At 42.3% G+C, this 20,237-nt stretch overlaps 1 protein-coding gene across 22 annotated transcripts in view; it reads left to right on the top strand.

Moving 5' to 3' along the window:
- B3GALT1 (beta-1,3-galactosyltransferase 1) overlaps positions 1-20,237 on the top strand; it is a 629,012-nt gene that overhangs the window by 574,774 nt on the left and 34,001 nt on the right. For 15 of the 22 annotated variants that reach the window (XM_086356192.1, XM_086356225.1, XM_086356300.1 and 12 more), the window contains 2 exons: positions 1,248-1,378; positions 1,998-2,052. The gene's annotated coding sequence lies outside the window, so the exon portion shown is untranslated. The remainder of the gene's footprint in view (positions 1-1,247; positions 1,379-1,997; positions 2,053-20,237) is intronic. The other 7 variants (XM_086356157.1, XM_086356176.1, XM_086356287.1 and 4 more) reach the window with 3 other exon arrangements.

The raw sequence follows: 20,237 nt of genomic DNA on the forward strand, positions 1-20,237 counted from the left end.
TTACTGAGTATGTACCTTATCTCAGTACCATTCTAAGCACTTTCTATGCACTGATTCATTTAAACCTCAGTACAATTCTATGATTCAGGTACTGTTGTTATCACTGTTTTTACACATGGAACTTTGAGAGCTTATATCACAATAAGCAGCTAAGTCCATATTTAAACCCATCTCTTGCTCTTAACCATCACACAATACCACGTATCATATAAACAGTGGCTTTTAGCAGAAACTGGAACCAGTAGATGGATCCAATGGGACCCAGTGGTGCCTGTGCCCATAACTCTCTCCCACTCTTCACATCCGGCTACACTGAGGGACCACTGTATTTTAGTCACTTGACTTTACCCAGAAATCCTTCCATAATGTGAATGGTGAGGAGAGAAAATTGTACCTCTCATTATGAAGATTTATAGAAATACAGATTGAGACCCAAGGGTCAGATACCCTAAAGGCAACTTCTGGTTGGCTCCTAGTCTGTTATGTAAAAAAGTCTGATCAGATTCAGCCAGTCTTAGAGTGGTCATGAGTCATAAATAAAAGGGAGAACACTCATACCTAGAAAGCCCAGCTCTGCCACTAATTAGCTGAGTGTCATTGCACAGTGGCTTCAACCCTCTGGATCCTTCTTCATCATTGGAAATTAAAGATGTTGCCTTACATCTTAGATCTCATGGCTACTCAGGAGCTAATCCTAAGCTTCCTGTGGGCTTTGGCTTTAGCCTTCTTTGAACTGCACAAAGTTTTGTTTTGTTTAATTGAATTTTAAAATATAAATTCCAAAGGTTTCACATAAAACTCTGTGTTTCTGTCTTCCCTTGAGAACCTGAAGTCATGGCATTATTGAGCCTAGTTTTCCTTATGGCATCAATGGAAGATACCAGGCAGACCTGAGCCATGGCTGTGGCCTCAGATGGGATGTGTGTTCACCAGCTGAGCATGGCTCCACCTCTCCCTGATGTCTCAAACCCAGTCTGCTCCCTCACTTACCCTACCAGTCTGGTCTTGTAGGCATATAGGTTTGCAATCCAAAGACCAGCTCTGATGTTTATTTGATCATTTGTTTATTATTATTTTTTATTTGATCAACATCTATTCAGTGCTTACTTACTTGCCTTTCTATGTACTGTATTTATAGCCTAAATATAAAGTTTTCTTTTTATATGATAGTATTCTGCCTTCATTCCCCTGAGCCTGATTAATTTCCAGTGTTCCTAAAGTGTTCTTTCTTCTTCTTATCCACCTAGGTGACTTCAGTTTGCTAAGCAGCAGCTTCTCCTGGCATGAGCCACTGCAGATCTCCTCATCAGACGGGCTGAGACTATCCTGTGTGCCCTGCACTTGGAGTAAGGAGAACACAGCAAGGTTGGTCCAACAGGTAGGAGGATACACTGCTCAGTTAGGTAGCCCATCACTGTGGAAAAATAATAGCAATTCTGTACAATCAGAAATCAACATCTAAGAACTAATGGGTACAGAAAAAATTTCATTTTTCTTATTAATGTTTACCTATTATGGTTTGTAAAATAACCTTGCCATAAATATCTGCAGGAGGAAAAAATTGATAGCTCAAAAAAGTATCCTTTTTTAAAAGTTCATATTCACAAGTGTCTATGAAACCTTTGACTGATTTTAGTGATGGCCTCTTTTAAGATGAAATTGTAGGGAACTATAAAGAGATGCCTTAGGTGACTTGAGACAATGCCTATTTAAAAATCCATTTCTCCAAGGTCATAGCTAACTGATTCTTAAATTTTCTTTGCTGAGGTAACCTTGTCCCACAGGCAATTGTACTTCAATTATTTCTCATTTCACTTGACAATAATAGAATTTCATATAGAAAATGATGGTATAGTTATAAAAAGTGTCTAAAATAGGTAATCATAACAATGTTTTTATTTAAAATTATAAAAAGCAAAGATAAATGCTCAGAATATTTCTTTATACACTAACTTTTTGTGGTAAATAACATGCTAAGTTTATAAAAATGATTGCAGCCTTCCTGGAGTATGACTCAGAAAAAGAAGGACCACAGCACCACACTGGCAAGAGGTAACTTGAACCATAATTTTACCTTTCCCACCATCACCTCTATGATGTGGGCCAGTAACTTAATCTCTCTAAACAAACTGTTTCCTGGCACCTGAAGTGAAGAGTTATTTCGAAATGCCTTTTAAATACTGATTGAGTTTGACAGCGAAGCACAACTGTGAGCGGAGGGCAAGGTGATAGCTCTGAACTAATTCTCTACGAGATAATTTGCCGAAAGTAAATTCAACACAGTGCACATTCACCACATTCCTTTCTTCTTTTCAGTATTTACAAAGTTTACAGCAGTGTGTACTGAATGTGCTGGTTTTCGCCACTTTTGAAGATTCCTGTAAGGATTTAGCTGAGAGTTTTCCAATCGCTAACAGCATTTGAAAGAACACCCCGTTTGTCTTTGTCTTGGCCCCCACCATTGTACAGAGGGAGTATCCCGTGATAAGGGGCGATGGAGAGGTGATAGTCCACAGCCACAAAGGATGGCAACAGAGACGTGACGGTATCACAAGGATTCTCCTAGTTGAAGACAAATGTTAGATTCAGTATTTAAATATATTAGGTTGATTAACTGTTTTTGAGAACTGTTTCATGGAATTAGCCTGTTGACATGGTCCTTCCCCTTAGGGATGTAGGGATGTATGATGTATTTATTCATTCATTTACTCATCTGTGCCAGTCTTAGTTATGGCATTGTGACATCTTTAGTTGCAGCATTCAAACTCTTTTTTGTGGCATGTGGGATCTAGTTTCCTGACCAGGGATCAAACCCAGGCCCCCTGCATTGGGAGCACGGAGTCCACCACTGGGCCGCCAGGGAAGTCCCCCTCTTAGAGATCTTATAGTTCAATGGAGGTAAAACATCTAAAACTAAAACAGAAAGTAAATAAATAATACAGTTACAAATTGGGGAAAGCATTATGGACAACAAAAGGGATGCTAAGGCAGTGGAGAGTGAGAAACTGCTTCATGGAGTGGTCACAGAGGGTGTAAGAGTCAAGAGAGCGGTTCCCCTCCCTCTCCAGGCACACGATAGGACTGCATCGCCTTAGTCTGCCCGCGGTTCCATGGACCATGGGATCTGGTCTGGCTCATCAGTTGTGCACAGAAATATGTGTCACTTCCATATCGGAGCATCTAAGTGTTGCTTCTGTAGACCCCTTTCCCTGAGGCAGTCTAATAAGTGTTGTGTTCCAAGATGTGGTTGCTCCCTTAGCCTGGATCTTGTGTGACTTCAAGGAACAGAGTTCCTTCAACCAACTCACACTGGCCGTGTAGCATGTAGCGTGAGGAAACAACTGACTGTATTGTCTTAAGCCACTGAGATGTGGAAGTCGTTTGTTAGCATAGCTTAAGGAAAACAATCCTGCCTATTACAAACGGCATCTCTGAAGAGCCAGAGGGATGATTTACAGATGCTTTAAGACAGAAGGCCTTGAACTTGGCTAGTTCACAGAATTAAATGAAAGCCAGTATGGCTGGATTAGAGTAAATCAGGAAAAAATAGCAAATAATCTTTAGTTTCTACTCTATCAACTCTTGCCTGTTCTGGTTCTAAGGCTGTTCTTGTATTTATATTCCTGGCAAGGCTTTAAGATAGATCAAGTAGCTTGAGTCTAAATGCTTTTGATTTGCTTACACAAATCAAACTCTCATACTTTATCTTTCGCTTCTGGATTATGATAATTTTTATCAAGAACTTGGCATGTGGGTGATTGATATGATAGTACAATCCTAATGCAGTCCCTGAAGCTGAGGGCCTCTACCCTTTCAGTCAGTGCTGAGATGCACTTGGGTGTGTAGGCCATTCAAAACTGAGCTGTGACTTGGGATGGGCAGCCCACAGCACTCTGCATTTGAATAATGTGTAATATCGTACAGTTTTTAAGGTCTCAGTTTTCATATCCATTTCTAATATTCCAGCAACAGAATCTAGGGAAAAGCCCACATTTTCAGGTGCCTCGTCATAGCCCATTTAATGTATATGTAGGAGAGATTGTCTTTTGCACTGAAGAGCTTGTTTGAAACCAAAACGAGAACCCCTTAGCAAAAAGCAAATTGCATGAGATGCAGTTTATCTTCCTTGGAAGAAAAGACGAGCTGAGTCAACCCTCCTGGGGTTTGACAACTAAGGTATTTCTTTATCCTTGACACTGCTCAGATAGAGCCACTGACATTATAACTGCCTTTATTGAAGTTTGGTCGATTTAGAGGAAGTACATCCATCTTATATTACAGTCATTCTTGTACAGTCCTTACAGTCTTAAGGATTTTTTATTGAGGTGAATGAAATCCTGCTTAAGAAAAAATCAGAGGAGGGAAGGGAAATGGATCTAGAATAAAAACAGGGTCCTAATATAGTCCAATCTCAGTGCCGATTGCTTTCATATATAGTATTACTATCCCCATACCGTGGAGGAAGTAACCTAGAAAGGTTGTGATCACCCAGCCAGTGACTGGCAGACCAAAGAAGGGACAGTCTTCTCCCTCCCAAGGCCCTTCTATTTATCTCTGCCACTAGAGAGGAAAAGTCTAGAATGCAAAAGTCTCCCTATACCATCACCATGGTTAAATATAAAATGGCCATGTCCTGCATTTCTGTAATCTCCAGAGTTGTCCTCTAAAAGATAAATACAGATCACTCTCAACTTATTACATATCTGGAAGAGCCTTGGTTTATTTCTTATGTTTACATATCTAAACAGAGCTGGTTGTAATAAGCTGTGCTCCGCTAATTGTACATCTTCCCTTTGTTTCACCTTATCCTGTATAATTAGTGCCGTCTTGAAAATAGAAGTTTTCCATGACATTAAAATTCTTACACAGCACACCCTCTAATTATTTCATATCTTCACATTAGGGACTAAGATACTTGTGGTGGAGGGGGTAATTCTGTTTGTTATTTAATTAGTTATAGAGGAGTTCAGGAAAAAGAGATTATTAAAATAATTTCTACTTGACTCTGAGATTTTTTCTCATTGCCTACTCCCTCCTGACTTCAAACCTCATCATTTTTGGTACCAGAGTCAGTTATGCCTGTTAGGATCTCCTTCTATTAAAAAGTTACCTCTTCTTCAAGATCTACCCAAAATCCCCTTCTTTGCAGGTCTTTCCAGATATCCATCATTAAAATTAAGCTTCGTCTTCCATACTCTAGGATACTAATCCTATAGAATCTCTCTGTTTTGTATTATAGGGATAGAAATAGGGCAGAGATGGCTGGTAACTTACTCAAATATATTTCCTCTCTTTTTCTTGGGCATATAACTCAGCAGTATGTCCTTGCCTGCCTTAGAGTTGGGTGTGATCAGATGATGAATTTCTCACAATGGAAAACAAATGAAGTGACATGTTTCCTTTTGGGGCCAGAATTTTTAGGAGGTAGGTTGCTCCATGCCCGCCCTCCCCTGTTGACATCTGCATGAGAAAAGTCTGATGCCCTCAAGGATGGAGCAAGTCAGAGCTCTTAAATCACTAGGTAGAAAGCTGTCTGGCCAAACAGGAATAGCGTCACTAGGTTGAATGAGAACCGCCTATTGTGTTAAGGCTGGAAATTTAGAGTTTGTTATAGCAGCTGGTGTGGACTTACCTAATACAATGTGTGCACATTTGTGCATATCTTTGTGACTCCCTCTATTTCAGAAGCCCCAAATGACGGGAACAACAACAACCAAAAAATCACCCCTTACTGGGAGTCTTATTTGGAAATGAAGCAGATGGTCATCAAAATGAAGAATGGAGGGTCTCTAAATCATATCTAGTATTGGGAATGCCATTTTCTCATTGGCAAGCAACCGACTAGAATTTTGAAAATAATCTCATAGGCAACTAACTTAGGGTAGAGAATGAAAGGGATACCCAGTTAGTTTCCATATTAAAATGTGTCCTAGTTCATTACTCATTCAAATATTCGTCATTCTTTCAATCAGCAAGTAGATACTGGACATATTCTACATGCCAGGCAGTCCGATAACAGTACTGATCAATCACAGATCTAGTCCCAGCTCACTCCAAATATATACTCCACCTATCCAGCAAGTCATCAGACTACCAAAGGTACATTCAGCTTCTCACCCAGGTTTTCAGGTTCTTCATCTATAAAAGTAAAGAATAATATTATCTACTTCACAATTGTGTTGTATTTTTAATGAGATAATGATCTAAATATAATGATTATAAAATTTTTAGCACTGTGCTTCACACTTGGAACTTGATCAGCACTCAGTAAATCCTAGCTATTATTATTCTTATTAATTTAAATTAATTTCATAAGATTGTACAACAACAACAAAAAATCTGCCTGAAAGAGACTACGTGAAATATAATTTCCCCTTTGTAGTGACTTCTGATATGAGAGTTGAGGGATTGGGAATAATGTCCCACATTAAAACAAACAAACAAACAAACAGTATATGCAAAGGACCAGTGATATGAGGAAGCATTTTTTGGGAACTGAGAAAGTAAGAATAGAGGAGTAGAGAGATCAAGGAGGAAAATGAGGCAGGATGAGACCATGCAGAGCCTTGGGACCGCCATGTAGCCATGCTAAGAATTTGGCCTTCTTCCTAGTGCAAGAGAAAGTCACTGAATGGTCTCAAACACGTAGTGGCAACGAATATGATCATCTTTGTTTTTTTTTTAGAAAAATCACTATGGCTGGAATGCATAGGCAAACCACTTGAAAAGTTACCATAGGAGAGTCAAGATAAGAAATACCTGTAAGTTTGGATATGGTGGTGGTAGTGGAGATGGAGAGTAGTCATAAAATATGAGAAATGTCTGAAGTGACATTGGCAGGACACGGTGATGATTAAGTACAGAAATGAAAGGAAGAGAGCTGTTAACAATGGCTCCTGTTGTTTCGGGTATCTACAAGCACATTTCATAGAAATAGGGAACCCTAAAAGAGAATGAGCCTTGCTAGGGTATGAATTTACCTTTGTCCATGCTGCATTCAGGTGCCGCCCAGATAGCCAAGAAAATAGGTCAAATACACAGTTGGATGGAGAAGGCAATGGCACCCCACTCCAGTGTTCTTGCCTGGAGAATCCCATGGATGGGAGAGCCTGGTAGGCTGCCATCTATGGGATCGCACAGAGTCGGACACGACTGAGTGACTTCACTTTTCACTTTCATGCATTGGAGAAGGAAATGGCAATCCACTCCAGTGTTCTTGCCTGGAGAATTCCAGGGACGGGGGAGCCTGGTGGGCTGCCATCTATGGGGTTGCATAGAGTCGGACACAACTGAAGTGACTTAGCAGCAGTAGCAGCAACACAGTTGGATATATTGGTCTGGAGCTCCATGGATACATCTGAGCTAGAGTGTGAATATAAAAGTTATTGGAATAAATATAGATAGCAACTGAGACCACGCTGAAGCTCCAATACTTTGGCCACCTGATGCCAAGAGCTGACTCATTTGAAAAGACCCTGATGAGGGGAGGGATTGGGGGCAGGAGGAGAAGGGGATAACAGAGGATGAGATGTTTGGATGGCATCACCAACTCAATGGACATGGGTTTGGGTGGACTCTGGGAGTTGGTGATGGACAGGGAGGCCTGGTGTGCTGTGGTTCATGGGGTCACAAAGAGTCAGACATGACTGAGTGACTGAACTGAACTGAACTGAGACCAAGGAGTAGAGAACTTGCTTAAAGAATGGGCAAAACTTAAACTGAGAATAAAAGAGGGCCTGGGACCTAGCCTGAAGGAACTAGTTATCAAATTAAGCAGAGATGTGTATGTATTAGAAAAGCATTATTAGGTATTGGCTTAAGTGATTGTGGAAGCTTTCTAAGTCCAAAAATCTGATAGAGGAGGCCAGCAGGATGGAAACTCAAGAAAGATTTGCAGTTTGAGTCTGAAAAATCAGGAAAACCAGGATCAGTCAACAGTGCAGATGAAGTCCAAAAGCAGTGCTGGAGAATTCCCTCTGGCTTCAGGAAGATCAGCCTTTTATTCTGTTCAGGACTTCCATCAAATTGAATGAACCTCTCCCCCACCCCCACCTCCCAACACCCCTGTTATGGCCAACATTCTGTTTTACTCAAAGTCCACTGATTTAAATGTAAATCACATCCAAATGCCCTCATGGGAACATCCAGAATAATGTTTCACCAAGTATCTGGCACCACAGTCCAGCCAAGTTGAACCATAAAATTAATCATCATAGGGATATACAAAGACAAGCAGAAATAGTGATTGATTTCCAGGCTTTATACTAGTTGCTGGGAATACAATCTACATCATGGTTTAGAGTCTGAGCCCAGGGGCCAGACAGCTGAGTTTGAAACCTAACTTTGCCTTTTACTTACCCTGAGACCTTAGGCAAATCACTCAATGCCTGATCTTTAAAATGGGCACAGAATAACCCACCTGTGTTGATTGTAAAAACTAGATCAGGTAATAAACATAAAGGCATTAAAAAACTGATTGAACATGGTGAGAACTAGATAAACATTTGCTCTTATGTTTAAGGCAGACCTGGTCTTTTCCCCACAAAGTGACAGAAAGCATCATGAGCAGACAACAGTGTCAAGGAAGGCGATAGAAATACATGACCTCATCTTAGATGAGGGCCTGATCTACAGCGGGAAGAGGCAGCAGGCCCCCTGCAGTGCTTTGGGGAAATCTGGAACTTAACCATCCTTTCTCCTCCCTGTGAAGATACCAGGCATTTGAATGGCATGTGAACTTGTGAAATAAGCATCCCCTTCACTCTTTGGACCATCCCCATGGAAAAGAAATGCAAAAAATGTTGACCATCCCCATGGAAAAGAAATGCAAAAAAGCAAAATGGCTGTCTGAAGAAGCCTTACAAATAGCTGTGAAAAAAAGAGAAGCAAAAAGCAAAGTAGAAAAAGAAAGATATAAGCATCTGAATGCAGAGTTCCAAAGTATAGCAAGGAGAGATAAGAAAGCCTTCCTCAGCAATGAATGCAAAGAAATAGAGGAAAACTACAGAATGGGAAACACTAGAGATCTCTTCAAGAAAATTAGAGATACCAAGGGAACATTTCATGCAAAGATGGGCTTAATAAAGGACAGAAATGGTATGGACCTAACAGAAGTAGAAGATATTAAGAAGAGGTGGCAAGAATACACAGAAGAACTATACAAAAAAGATCTTCACGACCCAGATAATCACAATGGTGTGATCACTGACCTAGAGCCAGACATCCTGGAATGTGAAGTCAAGTGGGCCTTAGAAAGCATCACTATGAACAGAGCTAGTGGAGGTGATGGAATTCCAGTTGAGCTATTTCAAATCCTGAAAGATGATGCTGTGAAAGTGCTGCACTCAATATGCCAGCAAATTTGGAAAACTCAGCAGTGGCCACAGGACTGGAAAAGGTCAGTTTTCATCCCAATCCCAAAGAAAGGCAATTCCAAAGAATGCTCAAACTACTGCACAATTGCACTCATCTCACACGCTAGTAAAGTAATGCTCAAAATTCTCCAAGCCAGGCTTCAGCAATACGTGAACCATGAACTTCCAGAGGTTCAAGCTGGTTTTAGGAAAGGCAGAGGAACCAGAGATCAAATTGCCAACATCCAATGGGTCATCGAAAAAGCAAGAGAGTTCCAGAAAAATATCTATTTCTGCTTTCTTGACTATGCCAAAGCCTTTGACTGTGTGGATCACAATAAACTGTGGAAAATTCTGAAAGAGATGGGAATACCAGACCACCTGACCTGCCTCTTGAGAAACATATATGCAGGTCAGGAAGCAGTAGTTAGAACTGGACATGGAACAACAGACTGGTTCCAAACAGGAAAAGGAGTATGTCAAGGCTGTATATTGTCATCCTGCTTATTTAACTTATATGTAGAGCACATCATGAGAAACGCTGTGCTGGAAGAAGCACAAGCTGGAATCAAAATTGCTGGGAGAAATATCAATAACCTCAGATATGCAGATGACACCACCCTTATGGCAGAAAGTGAAGAGGAATTAAAAAGCCTCTTGATGAAAGTGAAAGTGGAGAGTGAAAAAGTGGGCTTAAAGCTCAACATTCAGAAAACGAAGATCATGGCATCCGGTCCCATCACTTCATGGGAAATAGATGGGGAAACAGTGGAAACAGTGTCAGACTTTTTTTGGGCTCCAAAATCACTGCAGATGGTGATTGCAGCCATGAAATTAAAAGACACTTAGTCCTTGGAAGGAAAATTATGACCAACCTAGATAGCATATTCAAAAGCAGAGACATTACTTTGCCAACAAAGGTCCGTATTGTCAAGGCTATGGTTTTTCCAGTGGTCATGTATGGATGTGAGAGTTGGACTGTGAAGAAAGCTGAGTGCCGAAGAATTGATGCTTTTGAACTGTGGTGTTGGAGAAGACTCTTGAGAGTCCCTTGGACTGCAAAGAGATCCAACCAGTCCATTCTGAAGGAGATCAGTCCTGGGTGTTCTTTGGAAGGAATGATGCTGAAGCTGAAACTCCAGTACTTTGGCCACCTCATGTGAAGAGTTGACTCATTGGAAAAGCCTCTGATGCTGGGAGGGATTGGGGGCAGGAGGAGAAGGGGACGACAGAGGATGAGATGGCTGGATGGCATCACCGACTCAATGGACATGAGTTTGAGTGAACTCCAGGAGTTGGTGATGGATAGGGAGGCCTGGCATGCTGCGATTCATGGGGTTACAAAGAGTCGGACAGGACTGAGGGACTGAACTGAACTGAACTAACTCACTCTTTTCAAATAAGACCCTAAAGAACTTCCTGTTGAAATGTAAATGTTACCAAAAGCACTGTCAGTATCAGCCCCCATTAGCTTAAGGTAGATTCCTTCTCAGATAAACTACTCAGGTTCTAATGGGAGGTTGTCTTCATTTGATTGAGGCAGGACTGAGGAGGCCCCTGGAAGCTAGGAAGGAGTTGGGAAAATTAAAGATGGCAAATGGGAAGGCCAGGGGAGGGAAAGATCAAGGGGGAGGAGAAAGGACAGCAGGGCCCTTCTTGTTACTCACACCTGGGGTTCCCCTGGTGTTCATTCTCCTCGAGAACTTGTGCCTACTCATGCCTGGGACCCTTAAAATATTGTCCCAAATCCTTCATCTCCTTGCTTTAAATAAGTATTAATTTTTTAAATAATTAGTTGTTTTTGGCTGTTCTGGGTCTTCCTTGCTGCGCAGGCTTTCCTCTGTTTCAGCAAGTGCAAGTTACTCTCTGGTTGCGGTGCACAGGCTTCTCACTGCAGTGGCTTCTCTTATTGCAGAGCAAGGGCTCTAGGGCGCATGGGCCTCGGGAGCTGTGGCTCCCGGGCTGTAGAGCACAGGCTCAGTAGTTGTGGCTCACAGGCTTAGTCTGTCCACATCATGTAGGATCTTCCCAGATCAGGGATCGAACCTGTATCTCCTGCATTGGCAGGCAGATTCTTTACCACTGAGCCACCAGGGAAGCTCATAAATAAGTATTAATTTTAAGGTTTGTGTTCTATTTTTTGTCTCTGCTATGAGTCAAAGTAGTTTTCTAGAGACAGGCTGCCAGTAGAAGACAAGTCTCTTGCTAATTCTATGTCATCATATTCAGAGTACACCATAATAATTTTTCCCTTGGGACATCCTTTTCATTTCTGCTTCTGAATGACAGTCTACCCCTTTTCTTTGCCTAACTCAGGGCAGTAGTTCAGGAAGTACAGTGCCCTTGACCTATATCAACTGGAGAAATGCTGACTGTGCATTTGCTCCTCTGTCTTTGCCCTGGGCTTGTGCAGAGGGTCTGTGCAGTAGCACTTGGATCCACTCTCTAACCTCTGTAGACATTGCTAAGTTGTTTGATGTATTATCCAGCTTGTAATTTAGTATCCAGGGCTTCCTTAGTGGCTTATCAGTAAAGAATCTGCCTGCCAATGCAGTAGATTCAGTCCAGTCCATGGGTCAGGAAGGATCCACTGGAGAAGGAAACGATAACCCACTCCAATGTTCTTGCCTGGAAAATCCCATGGACAGAGGTACCTGGTAGGCTACCGTCCATGGGGTTGCAAAGAGTTGGACATGACTGAGCAACTAAACAACAATTCAGTGTTCACTGTGAGGTTGGCGTTTGTTTTATTTTTCTTTTTAAATGAAATACTGATAAAAATCTTGGACCGTGACTAACTCAGAGCTAAACTCGAGTGTTTATTACCCGATGATTCCTTCTCTTTCAGTCCTGCAAGCTAAGGCATTAATTTAGGCGCTTCTTTTTACTTAAAGATGGGGGCCCTGCAATTTCCCTCAAGATGGGCTTTTTTGAACATTCTTAATCTGGGCAGAGTTGCAGGTCCATCTGCATCTGGTTCCATGTCTCAGTTACGTGCCTTGTGTAGAATGGCCTTGGGCACACAGCTGGGAATGGGTTGTCCCTCAACTCCCAGGCCCATACTCTCTCCACTCTACCACTCCGCCCTCCAGGGCTCACGGCACACTCTGCTTATGCCTGAAAACCAGTAAGGTTTCCCCTCAGGCCTCTCAAGCCCCAGGAAGAGGAACTGATAGCAAGGGCAGGAGCCAGTGTCCTTTGGCTTCTGATGGATGTCTTCTAGAACAACTCCGCAGGCAGCTGAGCCAGAGGTGAAGGAGAGGAGACCCAGGAGACACTGGGTACCTACACTTCAGCTGAGTGGCTGTCACCTCTCTCTGCCCCTATGGAGGTCTCTGAGTCCCAAACCTTCACAGAACCTTAAGGAAACTGATTAGGAGATGCCCTGTCAGGAGTGAGGTAAAGGTGAGGAATGAGGTGCTGGTCTGGTACTAAATGAGCCCAGAGAAAGGATGAAGTTCAGGGATAGGGTGAGAGTCAGGGATGCCAGTAGTGCACAGGAATATTGGGCAGTAAAGCACACAGTTTTGTACCGTGGTCTACCAAGTGTCCTCCCCACCATAACCATCACACTTCACCTTCAGAGGCACAACCCCAGGCCCCAGGGACACCAATGTGATAAACTGCACAGAGGCCAAGGCTCAGACACCAGCGCGGTGTGTACACCTTCCCCAGGCCCGGTGCCTCACAGGTGTTCTCATTCATTGCTCAAGATGGCCCTGCAGGTAGGTGTTTGCTCATTCACCTGCCAGAGTGAGGTACGTGGACTAGCACAGATGACTCTTTGAGGAAGCAGGAACTGAGATGGTTCATTTAGTCACAATGCAGTGCTTCCACTCCTAAAGGCTGACACAGAGTCCGTGGAGAATCTGACAAGCTCCTCAGCCACTGTGCTCCTGGACCAGGCCCTCTCAGTGCCCCCTGACCTGCTAGCTGGATTGGCCTAGAAGATACTTCAGTGAGAGTGAAGAACAACAGGAAGCAGGCAATGCCTACCCACCCACCCATACACAGAGCGGGGCTAAGGAGCAGGGAGCCAGGCTTGTGCGGTGCAAATAACACTCGCCCTGCCCTCTCTCTGGCCACAGACCTGACCCTTCCTCTTCTCTGCAGGGCTGCTGTGCAGGAGTTGTCTTTGCTGATGCTGTGTTTGTTGATAGCTCTGGATGCGCTGTAACCAGAGTCCTTCTCAAGCTGTGCCTTAGCCACTGAACACACTGGAATGGAAATCAGGAAATTACACAATTCCTAGGTTAAAAAATAAGGGAGAAAAAAGAAGTCCCCAAGGGTGGAAGTTGGGTTAGGACTGGCCACATCACAAGGTTGCCCCATCCTGAGACTTTGTGACAGGTATTCCTGGTGGATTTCACTGAGCCCTGGAGACACAGCACAAAGGGATCCCTGAGGACAGAAAAGACTTCTCCAGGCAGCAAAGGTGTCACAGCCCAGAGTGGATGCTCCTTCCCCTGCCTCCTAGGGTAGCTTACTCTTAACTCTCTGCTACATTTATGATGAAGAACTTCTTTCCCAGTCACCTCAATATTGATTTGCTGTGTGCAAGGCCCCCTACTTTCTCACAGCCTCTGACATGCCAGCATATCTCTGGCTCCCTGGCACCCAGCCCAGAGCCAAAAAGTACTCCTCTATAGATGTTAGACAAATAAATTAGCGTAAACCATTTACTTCCAGGATTTGAAAAAGACCCTGTAACATGAAATGGTCAACAAATCCTCCTTCACCAATACAAGCTACCTGAGATCCAACAAATGGCTTTTCATGTCTTTCCTAATAGCACAAAATATCCCTTGGACCCTAGTGAAATAAGTCTAGCACAAGACGAACTGCCTTATAAATTAATGAACACCACCCTGTAAACCAGGTGGTCTATAGGCATTGGCAATGGCCAGAAATATGATAGGCAGTCGTCATATAGTTGATGTGAAAGCCACCACAATGGTTCCTGATATACTTCCTATCACAGTCCACATAGGAGATGAACCTCTCATGCATCACATACTCCCAACAAGGTAGTCCAGCCACACCTCTTTCTTCATTTAAAAAAAAAAAAAAAACACTTTCTATTTTGTATTGGGGTGTAGCATAACTAACAATGTTAGTTATGATTTTAGGTGAACTGAAAAGGGACTCAGCTATACATATACACATATCCGTTCTCCCTTAGACTCCACTCCCATCCAGGCCCACACCCCTTGCAGGAAAGTAAATCAGACGGCAAGGCAGTAAAATCAATATTTTTGTAAGAATGCATTTGAATCTGCTCTAATTTGAAAAGTGGAACCCGGTAATGGGCAGCCTTCATTGAGTGCTTACTGCATGCTAAGTCCTGTGCCATGAGCTTTGCATACATGATCTTAATTGAGCTAGGAACAACCCTGCACAGTGGGTTCTATAGCATCTTCATCTTGCAGATTACAAAACGAACTGATGGAGGTTATACAGTGTTTCTAAGACTTAATACATGGCTAGGACTGAAATCCAAGTCTTTACATTTACACTTGCCTGTCCAAAATCATCATCCCCAAATTTCAGCACCTGGTGACTATTATTATAAATTTCCTGTGACATCCCTCACAAATGACTGCCACAATCTGTATATGATGACATGAAGAACCTTTTTTTACCAAAAATAGAGTGCTGCTTCTATCAAAACTGGATTTTGCTCCCTGGGTTGAACTCAATTCAATTATTGGAGTCAGTTTGTATCTTAAAAATCAGCAAGATAATAACCATCTTTTATTGAGTCTCTTTTATTTTGTTCAGTTCAGTTCATTCATTCATTCATGTCAGACTCTTTGTGACCCCATGGACTGCAGCACACCAGGCTTCCCTGTCCATCACCAACTCCTGGAGCTTACTGAAACTCATATCCATAGAGTTGGTGATGCCATCCAACCATCTCATCCTCTGTCATCCCCTTTTCCTCCTGCCTCTATCTTTCTCAGTATCAGGGTCTTTTCCAATGACTCAATTCTTCATATCAGGTGGCCAAAGTATTGGACTTTCAGCTTCAGCATCAGTCCCTCCTATGAATATTCAGGACTAACTTCCTTAAGGATGGACTGGTTGGATCTCCTTGCAGTCCAAGGGACTCTCAAAAGTCTTCTCCAACACCACAGTTCAAAAGCATCAATTCTTTGGCACTCAGCTTTCTTCACAGTCCAACTCTCACATGCATACATGACTACTGGAAAAACCATAGCTTTGATTAGATGGACCTTTGTCAGCAAAGTAATGTCTCTGCTTTTTAATAAATTGTCTAGATTTGTCATAACTTTTCTTCCAAGGAGCAAGCGTCTTTTAATTTCATGGCTGCAGTCACCATCTGCAATGATTTTGGAACCCCCCAAAAATAAAGTTCCTCACTGTTCCCATTGTTTCCCCATCTATTTGCCATGAAGTGATGGGAGCAGATACCATGATCTTTATCTTCTCAATATTGAGTTTTAAGTCAACTTTTTCACTCTCCTCTTTCACTTTCATCAAGAGGCTCTTAAGTTCTTTTCGCTTTCTGCCATAAGGGTGGTATCATCTGCATATCAGAGGTTATTGATATTTCTCCTGGCAATCTTGATTCCAGTTCATGCTTCACGCAGCCCAGCATTTCTCATGATGTACTGTGCATAGAACTTAAATAAGCAGGGTGACAATATACAGCCTTGATGTACTCCTTTCCCAATTTGGAACCAGTCTGTTGTTTCATGTCAGGTTCTAACTGTTGCTTTTTGACCTGCATATAGATTTCTCAGGAAGCAGGTAAGGTGGTGTGGTATTCCCATCTCTTGAAGAATTTTCCACAGTTTGTTGTGATGCACACAGTCAAAGGCTTTGGCATAGTCAGTAAAGCAGAAGTAGATGTTTTTCTGGAACTCTCTTGCTTTTTCAGTCTTCCAGTGGATGTTGACAATTTGATCTCTGGTTTCCTCTGCCTTTTCTAAAACCAGCTTGAACATCTGGAAGTTCACAGTTCACGTACTGTTGAAACCTGGCTTGGAGAATTTTAAGCGTTACTTTACTAGCGTGTGAGACGAGTGCAATTGTGCAGTAGTTTGAGCATTCCTTGGCATTGCCTTTCTTTGGGATTGGAATGAAAACTTACCTTTTCAGTTCTGTGGCCACTGCTGAGTTTTCCAAATTTGCTGGCATATTGAGTGCAGCACTTTCACAGCATCATCTTTTAGGATTTGAAATAGCTCAACTGGAATTCCATCACCTCCACTAGCTTTGTTCATAGTGATGCTTCATAAGGCCCACTTGACTTCGAATTCCAGGATGTCTGGCTCTAGGTGAGTGATCACACCATCGTGGTTGTCTGGGTCGTGAAGGTCTTTTTTATATAGTTCTTCTGTGTATTGTTGCCACCTCTTCTTAATATCTTCTGTTTCTGTAGCTTCAGGTGGTTTCTTTAGGAGCTGCTCTGGTTCCCTTAATCTTGCCTCAGGTGATCTCCCGATGAGCTTCTTGAGATTACCAATTTGCGATCTTCTCTGGAATGCTAACATCTTCCATTTGTTGGGTATTTTATGTGTATCCCTTGAGGTGGAGTTGGTGATGGACAGGGAGGCCTGGCGTGCTGCAGTCCATGGGGTCGCAAAGAGTCAGACACGACTGAGCGACTGAACTGAGCTGAACTGGAGGTGGAACCAGGACCTTGTCTCAAGGCTGCAGTATTGTTTCTTGGCTGCTCCTCCCTTGTCTCAGCATCCCGTCCCTTCTCTGATTAACAGCAGTTCTTTAAATCTTCCTTTGGGATTCATGGAAGGTCATGGAGGCTGGAGTCTATTCCCTATAGACAAGAAACAGCAGGGGAGGAGGGCAGAAAAGCCTCTGTGGCCAGGAGCCCCACAGGGTCCTACTTCGTTTCAGGAGGAAGGTGAGAGAACAGGACAGAAAATGTTGGCAAGAGGATCCCTAGGAGGGAAAGTGTTCCAAAGGTGGGTATAAATCCCCAGCAGAAGAGAGGAGAGTGGGGAGAGAGGTGAGCTGGGAGACAGCACAGTGAGGGTGGGGCAGCCATCATTCCGGTGAGAAAATGGAGGAGGCAGAAGAAGGGGCTGCAAGCGCCACAGAGTCTTTGGGAGGCGAGAAAAAGGGAAAGAGATCTCTGGAGAGCACTGAGAATCTTTTTTTATGAAGGAGAAAGAGAAGCAGCAGCTTTTCCCAGCCCAGAGCTGACATGTGTGTGGGAGTCCTATTGACAGACAATCAGATCATTTCCCTGTCACTGTCACCCGTCACCACCTGTGTCTGGAAGTCTTGCCCCAGGGAGATGCCTTCAAGGACTCAGAAAAGTAAATGCTCTGGAGCCCTCCCCCCTTGAGCCGCCTCCTGAATGCTGAGCCTTACTAAGAAACTTAATGAGACCTTTTCACACACCAGGGAGCGGGGGTCAGTAGTGGGCAGGCTGTTGAGCAAACATTCTGTTGTCCGGATTTGAATGAGGAAAGATATTCAGCTGGAATGAGATGGAACAGGGATCAGTTCATGCTTAAAAAACATAAAAGTGTTGGTCAGAGAGGAAACTCAGGGACATATTCAAGTTTATCCTATCTGTCAGTGAAATGTTATCACTGAGGAGTTTGTACGTTCTTTTATTTCAAACTCGCCCACAATTTAAAAGCATCAGTATCAGGATAGTGCACTGTTCTCCATACAGTATTTGAAGATGATGCTACCAGTGGTGATTCTCCTGAATGACTATGGAATCAGTTGAAAAGAAGAATGGATGCCTGGCAATCTCCTGTATTGCACAAAGAATTGATTTCAAACTAGCTATTTGAAAATAAATACTACCAAAACCAAGAGACTGATATAAAAATAAACAAGGGCTTCTTAATCTGTATTTTCACAAACAACTGATTTAATCACTTTGACTTTAAATTCACAAATCAAAAAGTCAGCCAGTTTGGTTATAAACACGTGCATAGTCCAGTTGATTGACTGACTGAACTATACGCTTGAAGAAGCAGTGGTGTGATGCTAAGAGAAGTAGCTTGGGAGTCAGGCAGTCTGTGCTCCGGTTTGGGTTCCATTTCACATCCCTTGTAAGAACCTGGCTGACCTCTGAGCCCCAGGACACCGTACCTACATCCTGGATTCTGGTGATAATCAAATGAGGTAACATAGGTAGAAATAATTTTGCACACTGAGACGTTCTCTCCAAAATTCCATCACTGCTATCAATAACTGTTAATCCCAAAGCCACGTATCCATCAGTCCTTTGAAATGCTGCTGCTATATTTGACACACTTACTCATAGAAACTTTCTCATGTTTGGCAGCTTCTGTCCCTCTCCTGTCTGAAGTCTGAATCCTCCTTCCTAACAGTACCCTCTGCTACCAATTTAATGCAGCACCATTGAAAATAATCTGCCCAACTACTGCTGCAGTTAATAGAAATTCTCCTTTCAGTGTGGTGCATCTGCTGTGACATCTGTTTAAAACCCATGGAGAGGATTCAGTGTTCACAGCAAATTGAGTAATTACTATGTAATTACACTATAAATTGTGCAGTCAATGATTTGCTCTCAAAACTCATCTTTCGGACATATTCACTATGACAGCCACTTGGGTTCTTCTAAGATGTGCAGATCTGTTCTTAAAATGGTCAATATAAGGATGTGAGCTGAACACCTGTGGCCAAAAGATTAAAGGATTATCTCTAGAAAAAAAAGAGTGTTAGAGAAGGAAGAAAATGAAAGTGTGGAAAGGAGATGTTAATAGAGTGAGAAAGAAAGGGGAAGGATATTTTGAAGAGTATCTAAGTCTTTCTCAGTTATTTCGTAAAACCTGTGAAATTGCTAAGCCTTGCTGGCAGAAGAAAACACAAGAGGAGAGATCAGTGATGCAGGATTTCTCCTGCTTCATGAAGAGCCCATTACTAGTGATAGCTATTTGGACTTTGGGAAACTGTACCATATGTAGAAAGTAGAGAATTAATGATTTAAGAGATCATATCTAATAGTCCTTAATAACTACCAGCTTTACAGTGGCTAAAAACTGAGACTTAAGACTTTGCTGAATGGTTGTAAAACATAGATCTATGCTTCCTCTAAATCTGTTTTTGAAAAGTCAGTCAACAAATATTTATCATCCACATGTTATATGGAATATGAAATATGTATTAGACTACATGCTTGAAGCAACCTGGAATATAAATAAATAAGGCAGCAGCATGGCATAGTGGAAGAAAGGCTAGCTTGAGATCCTTCCTGACTTGAGTTTGAATCATGAGCTGTGGGACTGAGCCATATGAAGCTGCTGATGTTCAATCATTTTTAAGCTATGTACCTGGCAATTTTATATGATTCAACCAAAAGGAATTAGAAATGCCTCTTAAAACTTTGAGGATTAGAAAACGTATTTATAAAATATTTATAATGTTTGTATAAATGTTTAGAGCTTGTTTATGGTGGAAGGGATATAGAAGCATCTTACCCTTGGTCACCAAGGGCACTAAACATCATTACTGTGTAGTGGAAATAGGACAGACAAGTTAAGACAGTGTTGCAAAAGTCAGAGCTATAAGTCTCCCTTTTGACCACTGTATGTTTAAAAATACAAGTCTCACTAAATAGTTAATGAAAGGAATTTTATAAAAATGAGAGGATTCATTTGTTAAAACAAAGGCATTTGCTACTACATAAACATGAAAAAACACACATATGCTAAGTCACTTCAGTCGTGTCCGACTCTTTGTGGCCCTATGGACTATAGCCCGCCAGGCTCCTCTGTCTATAGGATTCTCCAGGCAAGAATATGGAGTGGGTATATCTGATCTCTAAAACCAAATTCTATGCCAAATGCCCACTGCAACAGTCTATTAGAATCAGTTATTCTGTAATTATATTAACATTAAGTGGTTCCG

The sequence above is a fragment of the Bos grunniens genome, chromosome 2, assembly GCF_055505025.1.
Source record: "Bos grunniens cultivar Pamir isolate PY7600 chromosome 2, Bosgru_T2T1.0, whole genome shotgun sequence".
NCBI lineage: Eukaryota > Metazoa > Chordata > Mammalia > Artiodactyla > Bovidae > Bos > Bos grunniens.